Raw genomic sequence first — 24,068 nt, 5'->3', positions numbered from 1 at the left:
TCTGAGCACATTCCAATTTCCCTTCTAAGCAAACAAAACCTATCTTCTTGGAGTGGTTTTGTAAAAATATCAGCTAATTGTTTCTCCATATTAACAAACATAAGTTCAATGTCGCCCTTAGAGACATGATCCCTAAGAAAGTGGTACCTAATTTCCATATGCTTTGTCCTAGAATGCTGAATCAGATTTTTTGAAATACAAATTACACTTTTATTATCACACATTATAGGAACATGATCAAAATGAAGTCCAAAGTCCTCAAGTTGTTGCTTGATGTAAAGCGTTTGAGCGCAACAACTACCGGCTGCAATATACTCGGCTTCCGCCGTTGATAGAGCTGCAGAGTTTTGTTTGTTACAGGACCAAGATACTAGTGATTGTCCAATGAAGTGACAAGTCCCGCTAGTGCTTTTTCTATCAACTTTGCATCCTCCAAAGTCAGCATCCGAGTAACCAACAAGTTCAAATGATGTATATCTAGGATACCAAATACCTAAGAATGTAGTATAACTTAAATAGTGAAAGATGCATTTAACAGCACATAGATGAGATTCTTTAGGGCAAGATTGAAAACGAGTACATAAGTATACACTAAACATGATATCCGGTCTACTTGTGGTTAAATATAAGAAACTACCAATCATACCTATATATTTTTTAATATCCACATTAATGCCCTTTTCATCTTTGTCAAGTTTCAAAGATGAGCTCATTGGAGTAATGGCATGTTTGACTTCCTCCAAGCCAAATTTCTTTAGCAAATCCTTAACATACTTAGATTGGCAAAAAAAAATACCATCAAGTGTTTGTTTGATTTGCAACCCTAAGAAGAAGGTTAGTTCACCCATCATGCTCATTTCAAATTCATTTTGCATACTAGAGGCAAACTTTTCACAATATACACTATTGGTTGATCCAAAGATAATATCATCAACATAAATTTGAATGACCAACAAGTTGCAATCAATGGTTTTAGTGAAAAGAGTATTGTCAATTTTTCCTCGAATGAACCCATTAGCAAGTAAAAAACCACTTAGTCTTTCATACCAAGCTCTTGGAGCTTGTTTCAAACCAACAATGCTTTTGTCAATTTGAAAACATGGTTTGGACAATTATAGTTTTCAAAGCCAGGTGGTTGTTCAACATACACTTCGTCTTCAATGAAGCCATTTAAAAAAGCACTTTTTACATCCATTTGATACAACTTAAAGTTTTTATGAGATGCAAATGCAAGGAGCATTCTTATAGCTTCAAGTCGAGCTACGGGGGCAAAGGTTTCCTCATAATCAATTCATTCTTCTTGATTATAACCTTGAGCAACAAGCCTTGCCTTATTTCTCACAATTGTTCCCGATTCATCCTTTTTATTTCTAAATACCCACTTTGTGCCAATGACAGTTTTATCTTTAGGTCTTGGAACCAAATGCCAAACTTCATTTCTTTCAAATTGATTAAGTTCTTCTTGCATAGCCAAGAGCCAAGATTCATCATTTTCAGCTTCGAGAATATTCTTTGGTACAAGTTGGGAAACAAAAGCTACATAGTTGCAAACATTACTTATTTGAGATCTAGTGCTTACTCCTTTAGATGGATCGCCAATAATTTGATTTATTGGATGATTAGACACTTGCTTCCAAGCCTTAGGAAGAGTATCTTCATGAGAGTGACTATCTTTTGGAACATCTTTGGAGTGATCTTCAATAGACGAACCATTTAAATCAAGATTTTCAATGTTCTTTTCATTCTCAATCACATCTTCATTATCATCCAATGAGCACCTAAGAGGGGGTAATGGCGATTCATCAAATACGACGTGTATAGACTCCGCAACCACTAGTGTTCTTTTGTTGAACACTCTAAATGCTTTGCTACGAGTTGAATATCCTAGAAAAATACCTTCATCCAATTTAGGTTCAAATTTTCCTGGACTATCTTTGTCATTCAACACAAAGCATTTACACCCAAAAACTTTAAAGTATCCAATATTTGGCTTCCTTTTGTTCCAAAGTTCATAAGGAGTCTTATTAAGAAGTTTTCTAATGATGACTCTATTTATGACATAGCATAAGGTACTAACAGCTTCGGCCCATAGAGTTTTAGGAGATTTATGTTCATTTAACATAGTCTTAGCCATTTCTTTGAGAGACCTATTTTTCCTTTCAACAACTCCATTTTGTTGAGGAGTTCTAGGAGCTGAAAGATTATGATTGTATCCATTTTCATCACAAAATCTTTTTACATCTTGGTTATCGAACTCTCTTCCTCTATCACTTCTAATGGACTTAATCTTACACTCTTTCTCATTCTCGACTCTCGTACAAAATTTAGTAAAGATTGCATGAGCCTCATTTTTGTGTGTAAGGAAAAATACCCAAGAGAATCTAGAGTAATCATCAATAATGACAAATGCATAGAGTTTTCCACCAAGACTAGCAATTCTCTCCGGATCGAATAAGTCCATATGAATTAATTCAAGTGGCCCTGTAATTGTTATGTCCTTTTTCCTTTTAAATGATGTCTTGATTTGCTTGCCTATTTGGCATGCGCTACTAGTTTTATCTTTAGAAAAATTAGTCTTTGGGAGGCCTTTGACTAATTCATTTCTAGATAGCTTTGAAATCAAATCCATACTAGCATGACCTAACCTTCTATGCCACAACCAACTGTTTTCATTTGAGGATATAAGGCACTTGACATCTTGATCATGTAATTCACACAAAAGTAAAGTGTACACATTACCATTTCTTAGAGCATGAAAAACTTCATTATTATCCCTTTTGACAATGCATTTATCCGATTTAAACAAAACATCATATCCTTTATCACATAGTTAGCTAATACTAAATAAGTTGTGTTTTAAGCCTTTAACAAGTAAAACGTCATCAATAGATAAGGAAGATGAGATACCAATAGTTCCAATGCCAATGACCTTACCTTTTGAATTATCGCCGAATGTAACATTTCCTCCTTTGTGAGGTTTGATGGAGCAAAATTTTGATTGATCTCCCGTCATATGTCTTGAGCATCCATTATCAAGGAACCATTTGTCCTTGGATGAATATGAAGACTTCACGCAAACCTACAAAATGAATTTGAGTAATCTTCTTTTGGTACCCACATTCTTTTGGGTCCATGAGAGTTAGGAAGAAGCATATAAGTCCCTTTAATAACCCAAACTTCTTTTGTCCTACATGGCCTAATCGGACAATGATTGATCTTATGTCCTATCTTTTTACAATAATTGCATGTTAGATAAAAGGAGGAATTTTTAACAAAGTAATTATTCAAGGGTTTTCTCCTTTTCAATAAACATGAATCTTTGTTATGAGGATCAAATCCAAGCCCATCCTTAGCATAAGCATTTCGTTGCTTTCCAAGAATGATGCCTAAATTCTCTCTACCTTTTGTGAATTTGGCTAAGGTTTCAACTTGATCCTCAATAATGACTTTCAATGATTCATTTTCAGAAATTAACTCAATTGAGGCCGCTTCTTTAGCTAATTCTTTTTCCTTTTTCAAGGTTTTATTTTCAAGTTAAGATTTTTCAAGGTTTTGAGAGATGATAAGCTTTTCTCTTCTAAGGCTAGTACACTTTTGAACCATTTTGCCTAATTTATCATGTAATTCTTTAAAAGCATCTAGTAAATAATTATATGCCTCAACTAATTCATCATATGAAGTTTCTAAATCAAATGAGTCATGATTAGAATTTACCTCATCTTCATCTGCCATGAGACAAAGATTAGCCAATTCATTGAGTTCATCGTCACTTTCGAATCCATTTGAATCATCATCTTCCCATGTAGCTCGCATGGCTTTGTCTTTCTTTTTCCTTTCCTTTTCATTTTTGTAGGCATAGCAATCAGATTTGAAATGCCCCGATTTTCCATAATGAAAACATGTAGGTGCTTCTCTTTTTCCTTGCTCACTTGATGCACCATTTCTTTTGAAGTTGTTACTCTTTCGGAACTTTTTCATTTGAAGAACTCTTCTCACGGTCTTAGTAATGAGAACAACTTCTTCTTCTTCATCATCATCATTAGGAGCTTTATCAATTGTGACTTCTTTGGTAGTAGCTTGAAGAGCTATATCCTTCTTTTGAGCTTCTTTGTCTTCATCTCTATCATTCATCTCTAACTCATAGGCCATTAATGAGCCAATGAGTTCATCTATGGGGAGTGTATTGAGATCTTTGGCCTCTTGGATGGCGGTCTTCTTGGCTTCCCAATTTTTAGGCAAAGACCTAAGAATTTTTCTCACATTGTCGGACGATGTATATGATCTTCCAAGAGCCTTCAAAGGATTCACAATGTTAGTAAAACGAGAATACATTTCACTAATAGTTTTTTTGTTGTTCATGGTGAAATGTTCATATTTATGGACAAGCATATTCATTTTGGATTCCTTTACCTGACTAGTCTTTACATAGGTAACTTCAAGTTTATCCCAAATTTCTTTGGCCGTTTCGCAATCTAAAATTCTGTTGAATTCGTCTTTGCTTAAGGCACAATAGAGATTAGTGATAGCCTTGACATTACATTGTACAAGCCTACAGTCATTTAAGGTCCATTCAATATCAGGTGTTGGAACAGTTTCATCATTTACTATTTTGGTTGGAACATGGTCTCCTTTTTCTGTGGCTTTCCAAACATCTATATCTACACCTCTTAGGAATGCTCTCATTTTGATCTTCCAATAGTTGTAGTCATTTTCATCAAACCAAGGAGGTCTATTATTAGATTGACCTTCTTGATGAAAATTTGTATTGGCCATGGTCGTTCTCTAAGATGGTTAAATCTTTTTCTAGAGATTAGGCTCTGATACCAATTGTTAGTCACTAATTGACTCTAGAGGGGGGGTGAATAGAGTCAAGGGCCAATTTTTGCAATTTAAAAAATATTAAATCTAACAAACTATTAAGCATAGAGAAATTGAAATATTCAAGCAGTGTATGGCATAAGTATAAGAGAGATAGAGATGAGAGATTGCAAACTATGACTCAGCGAATTAACGAGGTTCGGAAACTCCTACTCTTCGGCTCAAGGTGACTTCCCAAATCCACTAGAGCTTCTCCTTAATGGTGGAGAGCAAACCTTCAATTGAAGCAAGACCTTGTTTCTCTTCCTTGCTAAGAGAACACCCTTCTCCTAGGCTTTCTTTTGGGTCACACCAACCCTTTTACAATAACTTGGAATAAAAATGAATTGTACAATAAATCTCTCAAAGATAGAAGTACACAGTTCTGCTCACGACTATAGTAAAGATGAATATATATATGAAGCTTAGAATTACTACAGTAGAATGAAATGTAAGAGAGGAAATGAAAGCAGAGGGAATGAAACCTTAATGAATGCTTCTTAATGCTTTTCAAGAATGGTAGAATGCTCTCTATAATGGTGTACTTTATGATGTAGACCAACCTCTGTATTTATAGATAAACAATGGTTAATATAGCTGTTGCAGGTGGTTGGAAAACAATAAATGAAAAAGTTTCCGTTGTAATGGAATTAGGAGCGAGGGAGTTCAACCAATATTTTGCCTTATCCTTTAGGGAGAATGGGAAAAGATGGAGATGGAGTGCATTGTCCGGAAAACCTCTCAACCGGATGGTCGAACAGATTTCAAGGAATTCATCAAGATGCTTATATGGATCTTCATTATCAAAGCCATGAAATGATGGAAGCATTTGGATGGTGCTTGATTTGATCTCATATTGAGCTGCATCGATGTTTGGCATTACTATGCAAGAAGGAGAAGCATAGGTGGTAGGGATGAAATGATCTCTAAGAGTCATTGGCTCGATATTAGGAATTTCAGCCCTTTCATTCCCCGGATTTCCTATATTATCTCCCATTGTATTAAATTCAGTTTCAAGATCCCTTGTAAGAGTAGATTCCCTAAGGTTTCTTCTAAGAGTTCTTTTAAGAGAATTGATATCAATGGGCGAATCGATTATGGGTAGAGAGAGTGACCTATGACCGAACATCAACAGCACAGCATATAATCAACAAAGCAATTCATTATCCACAACTCCACATATGATGTTCCCTTTCTCCTCAATTATCAAGACAGAAAATAAATGGCCACGACAAGGACTGATGCTTGAACACGAAATTAAAACAATAATATAGCCTCAACAAGGGCTTGCAAATAAATTAACTACTTCTAAGCTTAACACATGCACGATATCTTACAATGTGAAACTAAATGGTCAAGAAACTTACCTGGGGTCCTCTAGACTTACGCTTTGCTAGCGTTCCCACGGCGAGATTCGAGTCCCTAGAATCTTACAACACTTAAAACACAAAGATGGTCAAAACACACAAGGAATATTCACAAGACATAATATTCACAATCAAACTAAAATTAACCCTAAACTTTGGTTGCTAAACCGTTTGCAGTCCCCAGCAACGGCGCCAAAAATTGATCGGTTGGTCAATCATACATCAACCTTCGCAATAGCACGAATCATTGTAAAATAGGGCTATTGGTCGGGCAAGTCGAACCACTGGGACTGCGCTAGTCTTAAGACAACCTAAGTATCTAGAGTCATTTTAGAATGATAAGGTGTAATAAGGAGTTGTTGATTGGTTTGTCATTAAGCTAGTAATTGAAGTGTGCATAAAACAAGAATGCTAGTAAATGAGAGTTAGAGATAATAAAAGGGGAAACTAGGGAAGTGAATCCACCTACGCCCTAAATACATGCTAAATCAAGACTAAATTGGGGATAAACACTATATAAGTAATGATCAAGAATTATGTAGCAACACATAGTTGCTTCATAACCAATAAAAAGTTCATGAGATTAAAACAAGAATGGTCTATCAAAAGACAACACATTTGGACTACCTAGACTAGGGTGTAGTATCAAATACATTAACTTAAGCAAAAGACCATCAAGCATTCAATCAAATGATGAAGCACATGAAGGTAAGAATCAAGCATAGTCCATCAAAGGAGGTACCTAAGCAATGGAATATCAAGTTTCAAAATCAACATGCCTTGAAAACCATTCATAGTTAATATCTTCATTGTCACTATGAAAATAAAAGCAATAAGACTAATGTAAGAATCATCAAGACAAGCTAAAGAACTCATATCAATCATTTAAACATGAATATTCATTACAAGAAGTAATAAGCTCTTAAACTATGAAAAGACCAAAGTTTATACATTATAATCCCCAAAATAGAACCTAATCTAGAACATGAACAAAAGGGGAGGCTTCATCACCTCCCTAGATGGAGTTTAGTTACCCATGAGTGAGCTAGAAGAAGGAAGAAGCATGGATGGACAAGCCATTTTCGAGCTCCCTTCTTTAGGCTTAAAGAACACCTTTCTTGCTCTCTTCTCTCTCCTCTACTCTTCTAGAATGAAGGATAAATGATTTTGTGTGGTCCTCCCTCTCTCTTATCAAGCTCAAGTCAAGGCTCTCTCTCTTCCAAGGAACACCTTTAACCGCTTCATAAAGAAGGAAGATGGCATTGAGGAAACCAATGTGAAAGTGGCTGAAATTGAGCCATTTCTGAGTGCAATCTGCCAGAATTTCGAGCACTCGAAGGGTGGTCTCGAGCACTCTAAATTAGTGTAATGAGCAACATGCAATTCTTGCCCATCTCTGACCCACTGTGGAAGAATGACCATAACTTTGTGCTCCAAACTCTGAATGATGATTTGTTTGAATATTTGGAGAGCTGATTCAGAGCTTTAAAAACTTTATGTTTTGATGAAGACCCAATTCTCAAGTCTGGTTGGTCGAAAATGGGGAGAAAGGCAGTACTTCAGTGCTGCCAGGCAGTTCTGCGTACCTCTGTTAAGAAGATCATAACTCTCTGCTCCGAACTCCGAATGATGAAATTCTTGAAGATTTGTAAAGCTGATTCAGATCTCTAAATCTTTCATGTTATGATGGAAGTCTAGTTCTTGATTTTACTAGGTCAAAAATGGCGACAAAAGTCAGGTTCTACTGCTGCCAGAATTTCAGAATTGGCACCCTTTTTGTTCAAAATTCCACAAGGCATCATTTTTGCTTCCTTTTTGCAATTTAACCTGAAAATGTACAAAAACATGCAAATGGAGATAATCTACATAAAATAATCAATTAATGAACTTTGTTAATGTAATTTAGGGCGCTTGAATATACAGTATTCGGCGCTTATCAGATACCCCTGGATTTTTGGATATGGGTTGGCCTGGCCCACACCCGAATACCTGAGGAAATAAAAAATAAATCAGTAATAATCGAACACAGAGTACAAAGAATAAAAAAAATAGGAATAAATAATTTGCTGAAAAAAAACTAAAATATTAATCCAATAACTAAATCTCAGAATAAATTTTCGTTAATAATAAAATCATTATGATACAATTAACCCTCCATTAATACAACTCGGGAATCTATACTATGTGGACCCCTAGAAAATCCAAACTGAACAAGTGACGGCAATAACTGTCTACAACAGAATAATAACGCATAAAAGAATCTCCTATATAGAATCAGAAGAATGGAATAGACTGATTCCTGCTCAGCACAAACAATCTCTACTTTTGATGAATAACTAAAAATTAATAGTGGGTCAGACCCACAAATAAGTTCTACTCTACTACAGTCCAAGCAGAGATCCGATACACATATACATCCTAGTTAATCCAACAATAACTAGTAGTTTGTATATATATATAGATACACACTATATGACGCTCACTGGACTATAGGTCTGTCTCAACCTGAATAGAAGACAACATGCAAATCGCACATAAAGTGGGCATGAGTACCTAGACCTACCTGGGCACCCAGATGTCTACTATATCTAGTTATCCATCCTAGGCCATATACGCACCCTAACCATGATCTTGAGACTCAAGCTCAAATCATGGCACCATAATTATATATATATAATCCAGTAACCATCCTATTTAGTAAAAAGTAATCCTCTAAAATTAATCCTCTATAAGTAATCCTCTATAAGTCATTCAACTTGTTTAGCAGACCTGACTTGAATATAAGGAGGACTTAACATTTTAGTTAATCCATTCCCTTATATAAAAATTGGTAGGACTTAACTTCTTTGGTTAATCCATCCCTAGAATGCTACCGTTCCATACCGGTTCATTAAACCACACAATCCAATACATGATCCAACAAATAAAGCAGTACATCAAATAATCCAAAATAACATGATAAAAATCACATATATCATCCTTACATATACTTAAGCAAAATAACATCTCTAAGTAGCATGCATTTAATTTTTACAATATTGTAATTAACATGTATCTCAAATAGATTGTTTTAACCTCCATCCAGGACGTAATTAAACTATTTAAATCTAATTATTTGATTAAATTAGTTTAATGCCAATATTCATCCATTTAAATTGTTAAATAATAGTAAGCAATTAAATCATCCATTAACAATATGCAGACCTATTTAAAATGCCATATTGTTCAAATAATTAGCACAAGAATATAAACTATGCTTTCTGGGATTTTATCATGTCAATTGATATTAATTTAAACCCCCAGCATCATCCAAACCATCACTAGAACCTTAAAACCCCAAAATAGTGTCAAAAATATTCATCCCGTTGAAGTCCCAGCCATGGAGCATGCTCCCTTCTGAAAGGAGCAGTCTCTATCCAAAAGGAGCAGGCTCTGCCCACAGTGGAACCACTTCCACTCACAATGGAGCCGCCTCCATTCATGTTACTCTCCGTCTTCATTATCTTCGACGTCCTCTGATCATTCCAACCATCTCCCTTAAGGTTCCTAACCTTCTGTTCTAAGTCCCAGATGATCCCAATAAATTTATAAAGTTCATACACATCCGAAACATAACTTAAAACTAAGTTTCATACAATAAATTTCAAGATCAACAAAGAATACGTATAAACCCCTATAAACATATATATTCCATTTTAATTCAGTTTAAGCATGCATATAAGGTTAATTTATTATCTGATTAACCCCTGAAATTAATTAGGCATGTATAGAACACAGACCAAAGGGAAAGAGATAGAAGTAAAACTCGCCTCTCGGTTTCGGATTGAAACCTTAACCTCTTCTTCCTAGCTTTTTCGGCGATCCTTGGCCACCACTGAAGCCACTGCTTCTCAGTCCTAAACCCTCGAATAGCCTCCTTTCCTTCCTTCTTGGTCCAGCCATAACCTTTGGCTGATCCTTTCTTTCTCTCTCTCTCAGTTTTCCTTTCCAAAACCCTCTTTGTATCTCTCTTTCTCTATGTATATAATATCACATAATATAAAACCTAGCCTCCTCTATAGACTACAACACACACACACACACACACACACACACACACACACACACACATATATATATATATATATATTTATCGGCCTTATCATAATTAACCTAATCCTATATCAAAACTAAGTCAATTAAACATATAACAATTAACCAAATAATCAACTAAACAATTAAAAACCCAATTAAAACAAATAAATAAACACCGAGACTATCCTTTTAAAAGTATGGGTATTATATGATGATGATGATGGAATGTCCTTTTTGGAACCACTAGCATCCAAGGAAGTAGGAATTAGATTTTGAATAGGATGGATGCAATCATTTGGTTGCGTCAGTTCACTATCCTCTTTTGGTACCTCTACCTTATTGTCTACTTTCCTACGACTCCTCAAGGTAGTAATTGCTTGAAATTGCTCATTTATAGAAAATCCCAATGAAAGACTTGCTTGTGCCATTAATTGCCCCGTAGGATTTGTCTCAGTTTGACTAGGTAACTTACATTTCTCTCTCACATTTAAATAATTAGCTAATTGCCCAATTTGAGCTTCAAGCTTTGCAATTGATTGAGAGTGAGAATGAAACAATTGATTATCTTTTCGAAAATTACCTAAGGCTTCCAAGACCTTATCCTTAAAAGCAGGACTCTTAGGAGGTACTTGATTTGGATTAGAGTAAGATTGAGAATTTGATGCTTAAGGATGAGAATAGGATTGAAAATTTGATGCTTGATGATGAGAATATTGATTCACATTTTGAGGATAGAATAAAAGATGATAACTTTGAGAATTATGATTTGGAGATGTGAGGGAACATACTTTTATTGGTAACCTTGAGTTTGAGGAAGGTTTGCATCGTCTCCTTGATTTTTCCATGTAAAGTTTAGATGATTATTCTACCCCGGATTGTAAGAATTGGAATAAGGGTTGTTCCTTTGATGAATAAAAGCGGCATTTGCTTGTTCTTAAGACTCACTTGGTATGATTTGTCCAAGAGGGCAATTTAAAGTATAGTGAGTGTAACTAGAACAAGTTATGCGCATTTCATTGGAATGATGGGAATAAGATTGAATGTCGGACCTTGATTCAAAAGGAATTTATCGAATCTTTGAGTAAGATTTTTGACTTCGGCGGCAATTTCCGTGGAAGTGTCTATTTGACATAGAGCTTTCTTTCCTCCCAAATTTTCTAGGTGACCCCCCTAGAAGATGAAGATCTATGCATTGAGTTTTCACTCATTTTTTTCGAAAATATGCCAAATTTCATCTTCATTTCTTTCTATGTAGCTGCCTCCACATGAAGCATCAACAATGCCCTTATTGGCATCGAATAAACTTGAAAAGAAACATTGAACTAATTGCCACTTAGAAATGCCATGATGTGGACATTTCTATAGCAAGTTATTCAAACGTTCCCATGCCTCATAAAGGGGTTCTCTTTCTTTTTGTGCAAATTCATGAATGGAAGTTCTCATGGAATCGGTTCGACTCATAGGGTAATACTTCTTTAGGAACTCTTGTTGCAATTGTGCCCAAAAGTTGATTGTATTTGGCCCTAAGTTGTTAAACCAATATTTAGCTTTATCCCGAAGAGTGAAAGAGAAAATTTTCATTTTAAGGACTTCTTTCGGCACATCTGTGATTAATTTTCATAGTGAAACAAACTTCTAAGAACTCATCTAAATGTTTATGAGGCTCTTCATTGCTCAACTCATAGAAAATGGAGCACATGTTAATGGTGGAAGCCTTAATCTCATAATGATGAGCACGAAAATTTGGTAATTGAATGCAAGTGGGTGCATTATATTAATTTGGAGTGCAACGATCCTTAAGGACCATTGGAGGATTGAGAGGTGGGTATACCTCTTGACCTTGGAGAGGGTATGCCATTTAACCTTGAGGTGGGTATGCCATTTGAATATATTGACGTTGTTGCTCACTAATTGGGGGAACAACATTTGGCCTTGGCATCCCTAGATTAGGTTGTTGTACAACATGATTGATTAGTCGTGGTATTCCCAAGGGTGGATGCACACCTTGAGGATCCATAATATGAACTTATTATAGGTAGTGTACACCTTGGTGATCCACATGACCAAGATCTTCAATGGGATCTTCAATTGGGTCTTCCATTAAGGGTGGTGGAAGATCAAAAATGGGAAGAATAGGATGACTATCCCTAGTACTACCTCTTACACGCTGAAGAGAAACTTCGACATTTTGATTTACAGGAGCAAGAGGATGACTAAGTGATCTACGACCATACATGCACTAGATTAAGTCAACACACCAACACAACAATTTTCAATCTCCACATACGATGTTCCCAAACTCCTCAATAATATCAATGCACAAACAATTAAAAGCTTCCACAGCTTAAACTTAAAATAAAACAATTCAATAAGCCTCCACTTAGGTTGTCCAAAGCATGCAAGATAATATACAATTGAATTCAAGAATTCAAAGAAAAACTCACAAATAGTCCTTAAATAACTTCAAAAAAAAAAATTTATTGCTTCAAGGTCTTGTGTTTGCTCCACTTTGCTTCAAGTACCTAATTGACAAATATCAAGTGAGAAGATAAAAATAAAATGAATTTAAAATAAACAATCAATAAAGAACTAATGTCTAATTCAATTCTTTAAACCGTTAAATCTCTGGCAATGGCGCCAAAACTATGATGCGACCGAGCATGTGCACAACACAATACACAACACTTTAGGTTTAGAAATAATGTCAAGTGGGCATCATATTTTATAATTTATAAAACCACTAAACACTTATACTATGGAGTGTCAAGCAATTAGGGATCGTCCTAAGAGATCTAAAATATGTTGGTTTTTAGAATTGAATTCTACTTTAGTACTTATGTGATTGTTAAAAAGAGGTTTTTTTGTGATTAGAACTAATTTTAGCTTAAGTAATGCAATGGAATTAAAGCTTTAAGGAATAGAGTTTAAGAGATTGGGAAAGAAACTTAAGGTGTAGGATACACCACTTAACACATTCCCTAACTCACTAACTTTTAACTAATTGGGGAAATAATAATATGTAATCTAAATGTGGCTAACAATTGTAATGAAAAATGTAAACCATCAATTTCAAGCATGAATTAACTACTTAATAACAATTAAACTAAGTGTAGTGCAATTCATCAATTCAAGTTACAATTTTAACACACATTAATCTAAAGGATAATGCAATTATGACAATAAGCATAAATTTCAAACACTAGTATGGATTGTCTACTTACCCAGGAATTAAATTGTAATTACACTAACTAACCTTAAATTAAACTAACTAAGCCTGCAATTAAACTAATTAGGCAAGAAATTAACCTAATTATGTAGTACAACCCATCTAATATGAGCGTTATCCATCAAATTGAACTGCAATTATAATTAATTATCACCATGCATAGACATCACAAGAATCAATTAACAAAGAATTCAAGTGTAGAAATTGATTATAAATCAAACACACATAAGACAATATGAGATTTACATAGATAATCAAGTGAAAGAAATCAATCATGTTATTCAAGCCTATACATCAATTACATAAATTGATCCCCAAAAATTTAAAAAGTTAAGATTTAGGTTACATGCTTAGGGTTTATCCAACCCTAAGTTGAAAAATCAGCCACTCATGATTGATGGATGCAATGTGACAGCCCAAGTTTTTATAAACTCGGTGCGTCAGTGATAATCCAAAGATGACCGATAACGGATCCGAAATGCGAAAGCAAAAAGATGAAACAATGGTTTCTAAATATACAACACGTCTCTAAGACACCAATGTGACCCTCAACGAGGTCCGGAACCTAAAGGAATCAAATGCGGAAGCAACGTTTTAAAAATGAACAGGAATGAACTTAGGGGCAAAAATGTCATTTCCAACATGTAAATGAGTGCTACTGAGTACACCATTGGAAAGACAACGAAAAATTAATGAACTTAGACTCAAGAATCACTTGATTCGGAGTCCGGACGGAGAAGATATGGCTAACGGAAGAAGAAAGGGCAAAAAGGTCAAAAGGTGCCAACCCAAGAACATCTAACCGGTTATGAGACCTTTCTAACCGGTTAGGAGGCAAAAATAGAGGTCACGAAATCTGCCCCAAGTCATCTAACTGGTTACGAGAAGGTTACCATTCGCACACTTGTACAACAACTTAGCAAAAACCTGGCAGCAGGGTTTTTTCGGTAAAAAATGGGTTTTTGAGGCCCAAGATGACATTTTTTGAAAAAACACAAAGAATAAACCCCCCTCAAAATCGAGTTTTCTACTTAACCTTATGAAAGAAAATGAAAAATACTCGCTGTGAGATGCCCAAAATTCCCTTCCATGAAATCAGGTCATGAAGGTCAAAAAGCTACTAAATGAAAATCAGAAAGCTAAACTTCGTAAGGGATTTCCGGTACCAAGACGACATTTTCTGAAAAAACACGAAGAAGAAACCTCCCTTAACTCACATTTTCTAAGTGACTAAGTGGAGACTGGAATTTATTTCCTGAAGAAAAATCTCAAAATGCCCTTAGACTGAATTATGCAATAAAGATGCAAAATGAGTCCGTAAGAGGCTCACTTCACCAAATAAGATGTTTTTCTTTAAAATGATCATGCACGCAAACGTAACTTACTTAATAGGATGTGCTACAATGGTCCATGGTTTAAAAATATCACCGATACAAAATATGACCCCCCAACGGCCAAAAAGGCGAAAATGAAGCTTGGAATGAAAACTTGGAACTCAAAATCATGAAATGGTTTCAAATACCATTTGGCCCTTGGCCACACTTTATACATGATTAATGAATGCTAATGGATGAATTTCATACACAATGCAAGCTCCGGTTCAAAATAGCATACTAAAACGCACGATTTTTCATATATTCTCATTAAAGGCAAGATTTAACATCCATGACATATATGTAATTCCAAAAGAAGTTTGGCCCTTGGCCTCATGTCATATACATAAAATGAGAATTAAAAAGTGTGCTTAGGCACACATTACAAGTTTAGAATCGAATATAGACATTTGACAAATAAGGTTACAATTGGCATTTTGAGCCAACCTTCACAAAAATGGAAATCTCCAAGTCCACAAAACATCCAAGCATAATGAGAATCTCAACTTTGATTCATGTACCTGAAAAATGTCCCCACTACGTGGGTGAGTAACATAAAGCTACTCGTAGGAAATGAGCATGCATCGACCTAGCATTTTACAATTTTATCACCTTAAGGTGAAACATGTTAAAGGGCTCATACCACCTAACGTCTATGTTAAGGATGAGACTCGGGGAGCATCCTAAGCTACCCTAGATCATTTCTAGCATAAATCACATCATTCATGCAATTCAAACCACATAAAAGCATGCTATACAAGGCAACAAGATATAGCCATAACTTTCTGCTACAAACTCCAAATGATGAACCGTTTGATGATTTAAGAAGCTAATTCAAAGCTATAAATACACCATGTTTTAATAAAAGTCTATTTCTCAAGTTTGGTAGGTCAAAAATGAAGAGCAAATTTGAACTTCACTGTTGTCAGGCTGTTCTGCGCACCTTTGGTAAAAATGACATAACCCTTTACTCCAAACTCCAAATGAGGCAAAATTTATGTCTATGGAAAGCTGACTTATAGCCCTTCATATTTCATGTTTTACTAAAGACCAAATTTGCATAACCAAAGGGTCATAATTGGAGGCCAAAGTCTGATGGAAAATGAACTGACGCCCGCGCTGTTACAGCCTTGCACCAACTTGCTACTTGCAACCTGAAATGATTTGGGTCGGCCCGAAGACATGGCGATTCTTCTTAAAAAATTTTGCATAGAGCGTCATGAGTCCCATGGATCATTAATCTTGGCCAAAATGAAGGTCCCTGGCAACGGCGTGCTTTGATTCTTTAAGAAATCGTCAAAGCATCTGTTTTAACTCTCTTTGGGGAACCAACCTGAAAATAAACAAAAGCATGCAAATAAAGCTAGAATATGCAATATGATAAAATAATGGACTTAACTAATGCAAATAAGGGCACTTGAATATGCAATATTCGGCACTTATCAGCGGTGCCTATCCCTGAGGCTGTGGCGGTGCTGGTAATGCCGGATATGTCTGTCCTTGAATATATGGAACTTGTGGAATGGGTAAAAGTAATGGTGCCCTCTGTCCCTGGTACACATGCTGTCCCTGTCCCTGTCCTACTTTAGGACACTGCCTGGAAATATGACCATACTCTCCACAAGTGTAGCAACTACCTTGGAAAGTGCCAAATGGCCTCTTCTGTGGGTTAGCTTGTGGCTAACCCTATCCTGCCTACGGTTCCCCTTTCTGCTACCTCTGAATAGGTGCCCCATCCCTAAACTGATTATAGGTCAATGAAGTCCTCTCCTCTGCGGTGGTAACTGACTCCCACCACTGTAATGCATCTCCGACAAGCTTGAAGATAGCAAGCATCTACTTCTGAACCTCTGTGCACTGAACCATACAAAGATGTCGTTCAATGTCCTTCTTCTACTGGTGAGCTACTTTCGCATTGGTGGAGCCTGGAAACTCAGGTGGGCTCTCCTTTATGAAAGAACTCTTAGCCTTTTCCTAAGGATCAGTCTGAATCACTGGTGTTGGTATGGGTACCGGCTATACCTGAGGCTGATTTTGAAGTGTAGCTGTTACCCTTGCTTCTATAGCACGAGTAATGAGGTCATTGAGATGAGGAGGATATTCTAGATCCCTGACCTAATCCTGAGCCTGCTGAACTATTTCCTGTTCTACATGTAACTAACCATCATTATCCTGAAACCCAGGCAATTGCTGCTCTTCCTCCATTTGCTGATGCCGTAGGAGATATTGCTACCTACGTGCCGCTCTCCTTTGCCTCCTGTTTCCTTGCATGTTCTGTCCTATTCCAGTATTAACCATTATGTTAACACAGAAAGACAGACATTAGTACTGATAGGGAAAAATAAACCTAACTTACCTTGACCTAATGATAGAGGCAACTAAGTGTTGACCAGCCACCAGACCTCTTCGACTTTCGAAGATGATATTTCGTTATCAAGGATAAGAACTCCATTGGATAAGAATGATGACATTTTATCTACCAAGGATAAGATCTTCATGGGATAAGAATGATGATATTCCCTTATCAAGGATAAGGGAGGTGACCATGAATATGAAGATGACTCGGGAATAAGGTACACACAAAAAACTCCTACTAGAAAGATTACGATAGAAATTCTTTATCTAGAAATCCCTACTACCTTGATCGTCGGAGAGTTTACGGCCGGCACCACACCGGTGTTTGACTTAGCCATCTTCGTTTTGTAGGAAACGATGTCGTACCAGGCCGCGGCGAATTTCAACACCAACAGTTGGTGCCGTCTGTGGGAAACACAATTTCCTTAAATATTATCCAGTTGGGTATATGCGTAATAGCTCGCTTTATAGACCACATAAGTCCCTTAACGAAACTATTGCGCTTCTTCTCCTCTGTATCCACCTTCTCTAGAGCAAAAAGAGATAAGCGCGTGAACTGTTGCTCATACTCTGCCACTGTCATGCTCTCCCAATCCAAATTAAGGAAATCTGTTTTCATAGCTGCCCTAACTACATAAGGAAAGTACTTCTCATTGAAGCGAACACTGAACTAATCATATGTCAGTGAAGTCTTCTCTTCAGTGATGGTAACTGACTCCCACCACTACAGTGCATTTCCAACCAGCTTGATGATAGCAAGCATCTATTTCTAAACCTCTGTGCACTGAACCATATGAAGATGTCGCTCAACGTCCTTCTTCCACTGGTGAGCTGCTTTCGTATCAGTGGAGCCTGAAAACTCAGGTCGGCTCCCCTTTGTGAAAGAACTTTTAGCCTTTTCCCAAGGATTAGTCTGAACCACTAGTGCAGGTACAGGTACTGGCTATACCTGAGGCTGATTCCGAAGTGCAGCTGTTACCCCTGCTTCTATAGCCCGAGCAATGAGGTCATTGAGATCTGGAGGATACTCTGGATCTCTGACCTGATCCTGAGCCTACTGAACTTCCTCCTGCTCTTCGTGAAACTGACCATCATCACCCTAAACCCTGGCAATTGTTATTCTTCCTCCATTTGCTGATGCCGTAGGAGATCTTACTGCTTATGTGCCGCTTCCCTTCGCCGCTGATTATTCCGTCTGGTTCTAGCGTTAACCATTCTGTTAACACAGAAAGACAGACATCAGTATGATTTAAATAGATCGTAAAGAAATACAACGAATCCTAAACTTAAGCTCTAACCAAGAAAATATGCTACGCGGAAGTCTTAATATGAAATACCCTAGAGACACTAAACCTGGAGTGCTCTGATACCAACTATGATACCCCTCGATTCTAGAGCCACGGGTGATCAAGTCCGAGCGCAGATCTGAAAGATACCAGGCAATTAATATTTAAATGAACACGGATTACAAAATGAATTAAAAAATAAAATAATAAAAGCTGAAAGAATACTAAAATATAATCCTTAAAATTAAATAATTAAAATCCAACAATCCCAAATACTTTACTAAAATATAATCCTTAAAATTAAATAATTAAAATCCAACAATCCCAAATACTTTTTAAAACCCACAATACTTAAACTACTTAAAAACCAAAGCTAAACTATGAAGATAACTCCTACGTCATCGGAAGAATGAATGACAGTCTCTGCTCAGCACGAACAAGCTCTAAGCCTAGAACTGACGAACACCTGAAAAATGATAGTGGGTCAGACCCACGAGCAAATTCTATACTACTAAAATCCAAACAGAGACCCGATATGCATGTACATCCTAAACAACTCAACAATAGCTAAAATAGTCCATATATGTATAGATACACACTATAGGATGCTTACTAGCCTGTAGTTCTATCTTAGCCTGAATAGAAGGTAACATGCAAATCGCGCATCACGTAGGCATGTATACCTAGACCTACCAGGGAATAACAACTATGTCCAATTGTCCATCATAATATACGCACCCTAACCATGATCCTGAGACTCAAGCTCATATCACGGTACCATAAATATATATTTAAAAATCCTATCATATCCATCCATAAGAAATCCAATTGGTCATTCAGCTTATTCAGCTGAGCTGACTTAAATATAAGTAGGATTTTATTTTTTACAATCCATTCCCTTATTCTAGAATAGGTAGGACTTAGCATTTGTGTTAATCCATCCTGATAAGCGCCGAATATTGCATATTCAAGCGCCCTTAATTGCATTACTTAAGTCCATTGTTTCCTTATTTTATGTAGATTATCCCCATTTGTGTGTTTGTATATATTTTCAGGTCCTTTTGCCAAAAAGGAGTACAAATAAGACTTTGTGGATTTTAGACCATCAAAAGGCACAAGGCTGAATTTCTAACAGCAGTGGAGTCAGGACTTTGCTCGCCATTTCAACCTAGCAAACTCAAGAAATGGACTTCTCTCATAACATAAAAGATTTAGAACTCTGAATTAGCTTTCTAAATCTTCAAACGGTTTGTCATTTGGAGCTCGGAGCAGAGAGTTATGGCCTTTTTACCAGAGGTACGCAGAACTGCCTGGCAGCAATGAAATTCTGCCTTGATCTTTATTTTCAACCAACCATCCTTGAGATTTGGATCTCCACCAAAACATGAAGTTTTTATATCTCTGAATCAGCTTTCTAAATCTTTAAACAGTTCATCATTCGGAGTTTGGAGGGCAAAGTTATGGCCATTTTACCAAAGTAGGTCCGGGCGGAGCAAACCAAGCATAGGGCATTCTGCCCAATTTTCGAGTGCTCGAGGCCCTATTTCGAGCACTCAAAATTAGGGCAGAATTCTACACGACTCAGCCCACTTGTGCTCAGATTTTACCTACTTTGGAAGCCCTCCTTTATGAGTTGGTTGGGGATGTTTCTTGGAGGAGAGAGAGGGCTTTTTGGGTGGATTTCTTATCTAGATAAAGAGGGGAGAGCCATACATTTACATTAAGCTTCATTTTTGGGAAGATAGAGGAGAGAGAAGAGAGCAAGAAAGGTGTTCTTCAAGCTCCAAGAAGGTTGCACGAAAATGGCCATGAAGATGGAGCTTCTTCCTTCTTCTAGCTTGGCAATGGGTAACTAACTCCCTATCTAGGGAGGTGATGAAGCCCTACTTTGTAAGCATGTCTTAGTTTTGGTTTAATCTTGGGAAATATGTATATATATGGCACTTTCATGGTCTAGAGCTTGTATTTGATGTAATGAACATAAACTCTTATAAATGATCATGTTGAATATATTATCTTCTCTTAGAGTGTATGTTCTCATGGTTGTATTGCTTTCATTTCCATAGTGACAATGGAAACAAGATTGTGAAAGTGTTTTTATTGGCATGTATTTGAGAATCTTGTTAGTCCATAGCTTAGGGTCCCCCTTTGATGGATTTATTCTTGATTCTTAGCACCATGTGCTATCACCATAGTTATTGAGGGGTTTGATAGTCCCTAGCTTAGTGAATATGTGAAGCTACAATTTCATTTAGGTAGTCAAGCATGTATAACTTTGAGGGATTATGCTTAAATCTTGATTCTATGAAATTCTTGGAGATAGTGTAGTAATTTTGTATTGCTACATATCATTGCCATATATCTAATTTGTTTCCCAAGTTAACCACATACTAGCATGTTAATAGAGTAGGTAATGGATTTATCTCCCTAGTCTTTTCTACTTGTATCTTACTTCTTTACATTCCTTGCAATCTACTAGTTTATGCATCTTTACATTTCTAGTTTAGTGACAAACAAACAAACCCTTATTACCCCTTATCATTCTAAGAATGATTCTAGACATTTAGGTTGCCTTAGACTAGCGCAGTCCCAGTGGTTCGACTTACCCGACCAATAGCCCTATTTTACAATGATTTGTGCTATTGCGAAGGTTGATGTATGATTGACCAACTGATCAATTTTTGGCGCCGTTGCCGGGGACTGCAACGGTTTAGCGACCAAGGTTCTAGGGTTAATTTTAGTTTGATTGTGAATACTGTGTTTTGTGAATATTTCTTGTGTGGTTTAACCATTTTTGTGTTGAAAGTAAGATTCTAGGGACTCGAATCTCGCCGTGGGAATGATAGCAAATTGTAAGTCTAGAGGACCCCAGGTAAGTCTCGTGACTTCTAGTTTCAAGTTGTGAATATTGTGCATGTGTTAAATCTAGTTTTAGTTTAGTTGTGAAGCCCTTGTTGAGGCTTTTATCCTGTTTTAATTTCGTGTTCAAGCATCGGTCCTTGTCGTGGCCAATTTAATTTTTGTCTTGATAATTGAGGAGAAAGGGAATATCATATGTGGAGGTTATGGTGATGAAGTGTTGTGTTGATTGCTTTGTATGTTGTTGAATTACTCCTAGATGGAGAATAATTATCTCCTAACTCAATTCTACACACCACATGCGTTTTGTGCTTTTTGCTCTAGTAATACACATCATACAAGAGATTGTCTTCCAACGAGACAATTCTTGGATTTTTATCTAAAGCAACCAAATGCAAATTTCTCTGAACCGGGTAGTGATCCATACTTCAATGGTTATAACTCGGGTTCAGGAGATCATCAAAACTTCTTGTGGCATGACATAGGAAATTCAGTCCCACAATCTCTTGGGCAACATTTTCACTCCAATTTTCAACCCAATAATCATTATTTCCAGCCCTCTTTTTCTCCTTTTCTACCGTCTCCATTGGATGAGTTAATAGCTGCCAACGAACAAATGATAGAGTCTATGCATACGCAAATAATGGAGTCCAACAAGCAAATGTTGGATGACATTGTTAGCATGCAATCCACTGCCTATTCTCATTCCCAATCTAGAGTTGATTTAGATGACCAGATAGCCCAAATTCAACAAATGGTTGATGTTCTAAATCAGGAAAAGGAAGAAGAATTTCCAATTGAACTTGTGGTCAATCCAAAAGAGAATTCTATGAATGATGAGTTTACTTCTAGTAATTTTCATCATGAGAATGTTCAAGTGGTTACCGCATGTGAAAATGAAGAAATAGTGGGTGAAGATCAAATTGTCGCCACACAAAAAATTGAAGAATTTGTGGTTCAAAATGAGGAAATTAATGATGATGAGATTGTATCCTATAAAAATCCAGCACACCCCCTACATAATCCCTTGCTTGATGCACCTCCTTTAATGGATGATCCTCTAAAAACATGCTTAGCTCATTTTAATTATGAGGATTTTGATGTTGCCAATTCTGTTTGCGAGGTCAATTCTTTGCTTGATATTCCTCCTATTCATTCTCTTCCTTTGTCAACATCAAATGTATCCCTCTCTTGGGAGCTTGCACTTCCTCTCATTCCTTCTCCTGAGTTATCTCAAGCTATTGAGCCCGAACCGCCGGATAAGTGTGAGGAGGATGTTGAAAGTCTGAAGGATAACTTCTTGAGCATTCTCGTGCTCAATATGACCCTTCATAAGTCATTGCTTGGTGCACCTTCACCTAATCCATCTTCCCATAATCCAAATAAGCCCCATAATCCAAAGTTCTTCGTTGAGGATGAAGAGTGGGTTGAGGTCTTTCCGCTACCTCTTTTCCACTTTTGTCTTCAAGCTCTTCCTCCTTCGCTTTTAAAAGAATTATCCTATTTGGGGAAGCTTGAATCTCTTGAGAGACATGGTATAGGATAAGGAGGACTAACCTGATCTCGGTGTGTCTAGCTATCGAGATTTTTGAGGATTAGTACCTGCTCTAACTTCGTCTAGCTATCGACATTAAATTTAGCAAAGCAAGGGAAGCAATTCTTTCAATTTCCAAGCATCCTTCTCTTTGAAATTGCTCGTGCCTTGCAAAATTTTCTGGGAAACGGTTTAGAAAAGCCAAAAATTTGATTTTTCTTAGACCTTCTCAACTCTAATTTTCATTCCCAGAAATTTCCATCGCTTCCTACCAATTGCATCGGATCTTGGGAATGCTACTCATGTGCATAATGTCTCATTTGTAATACATTCTTGAAAATTTTCGCAAAATCATCCATGCATTGAAATTCTTGCACTGTTTAAAATTTTTCCATGCATTTGCAATGTTTGAAAATTTTTCAAAATTCCCCATGCATTGTCCCATGCAAAATTTCAATTTCTTTCCATGCATGCAAAGCTTCAAAAATCCATCCATGCATTAGATTGGAATAATGTGCAAAGTTTTAAAATTTTCCATGCATGGCTTGAATTGAAGCTGCTGCTTGCAATGATTTTTCAATGCATGGGAATGACATGAAAAATTTTCGATGCATGGAATGGCATGCAAAGTTTTTAAATATTTTTCCAACTGCCATGCAAAGCTTTAAAAATCTTTCCATGCATGGGAATGGCATGCCAAGTTTAAAAATTTTCCATCCATGCATTGGAATGGAATGAATTTGCAAAGTTTAAAATTCATCCATACATTGGAAATGTGGTACATTTTGAAAAAATTTCCAATTATATTCATGCATTAGCAAGATGTTGCAAAGTTTGACACATTTGTTTCAGCAATTGCATCCACTCAAAATGCTCACTGGGCCAAGATTCTAATGCTTGAATGATCTAACCAAAATTCCATGAGCTACTACCCATTTTGGAGCACTCTAAATTCCATTTGGATTGCTCCAAATGTCTTCACCATCAATCCCAAGCTCACTACCCATTTTTGGAGCACTCTAGCTTCCATTTGGATTGCTCTAAATTACCACACCAACTTGCCGAAGTCACTGCCTTCATTTCGAGCAATCTAGCTCCATTTTAGAGTGCTCCAATTGTGAACCAATCTTGCATGCA

General features: G+C 36.7%; 1 long non-coding RNA gene and 1 pseudogene across 1 annotated transcript; one reads left to right on the top strand and one right to left on the bottom strand.

The window, feature by feature from the left end:
• Positions 1-7,152: 7,152 nt before the first annotated feature.
• Positions 7,153-12,963, bottom strand: LOC132268439 (uncharacterized). The gene is made up of 2 exons (XR_009469296.1): positions 12,743-12,963; positions 7,153-8,213 (listed from the first exon to the last, which is right to left on the bottom strand). It is a non-coding gene; the product is annotated as an uncharacterized LOC132268439 (long non-coding RNA).
• Positions 11,638-11,737, top strand: LOC132272042 (small nucleolar RNA R71; annotated as a pseudogene).
• Positions 12,964-24,068: the final 11,105 nt, after the last annotated feature.

This window comes from Cornus florida, unplaced genomic scaffold (assembly GCF_030987335.1).
Source record: "Cornus florida cultivar Cherokee Brave unplaced genomic scaffold, ASM3098733v1 CherokeeBrave_3.0.0_Hap2_Chr08, whole genome shotgun sequence".
NCBI classification, from domain to species: domain Eukaryota; kingdom Viridiplantae; phylum Streptophyta; class Magnoliopsida; order Cornales; family Cornaceae; genus Cornus; species Cornus florida.
This window is presented reverse-complemented; position numbering and strand designations above follow the sequence as displayed.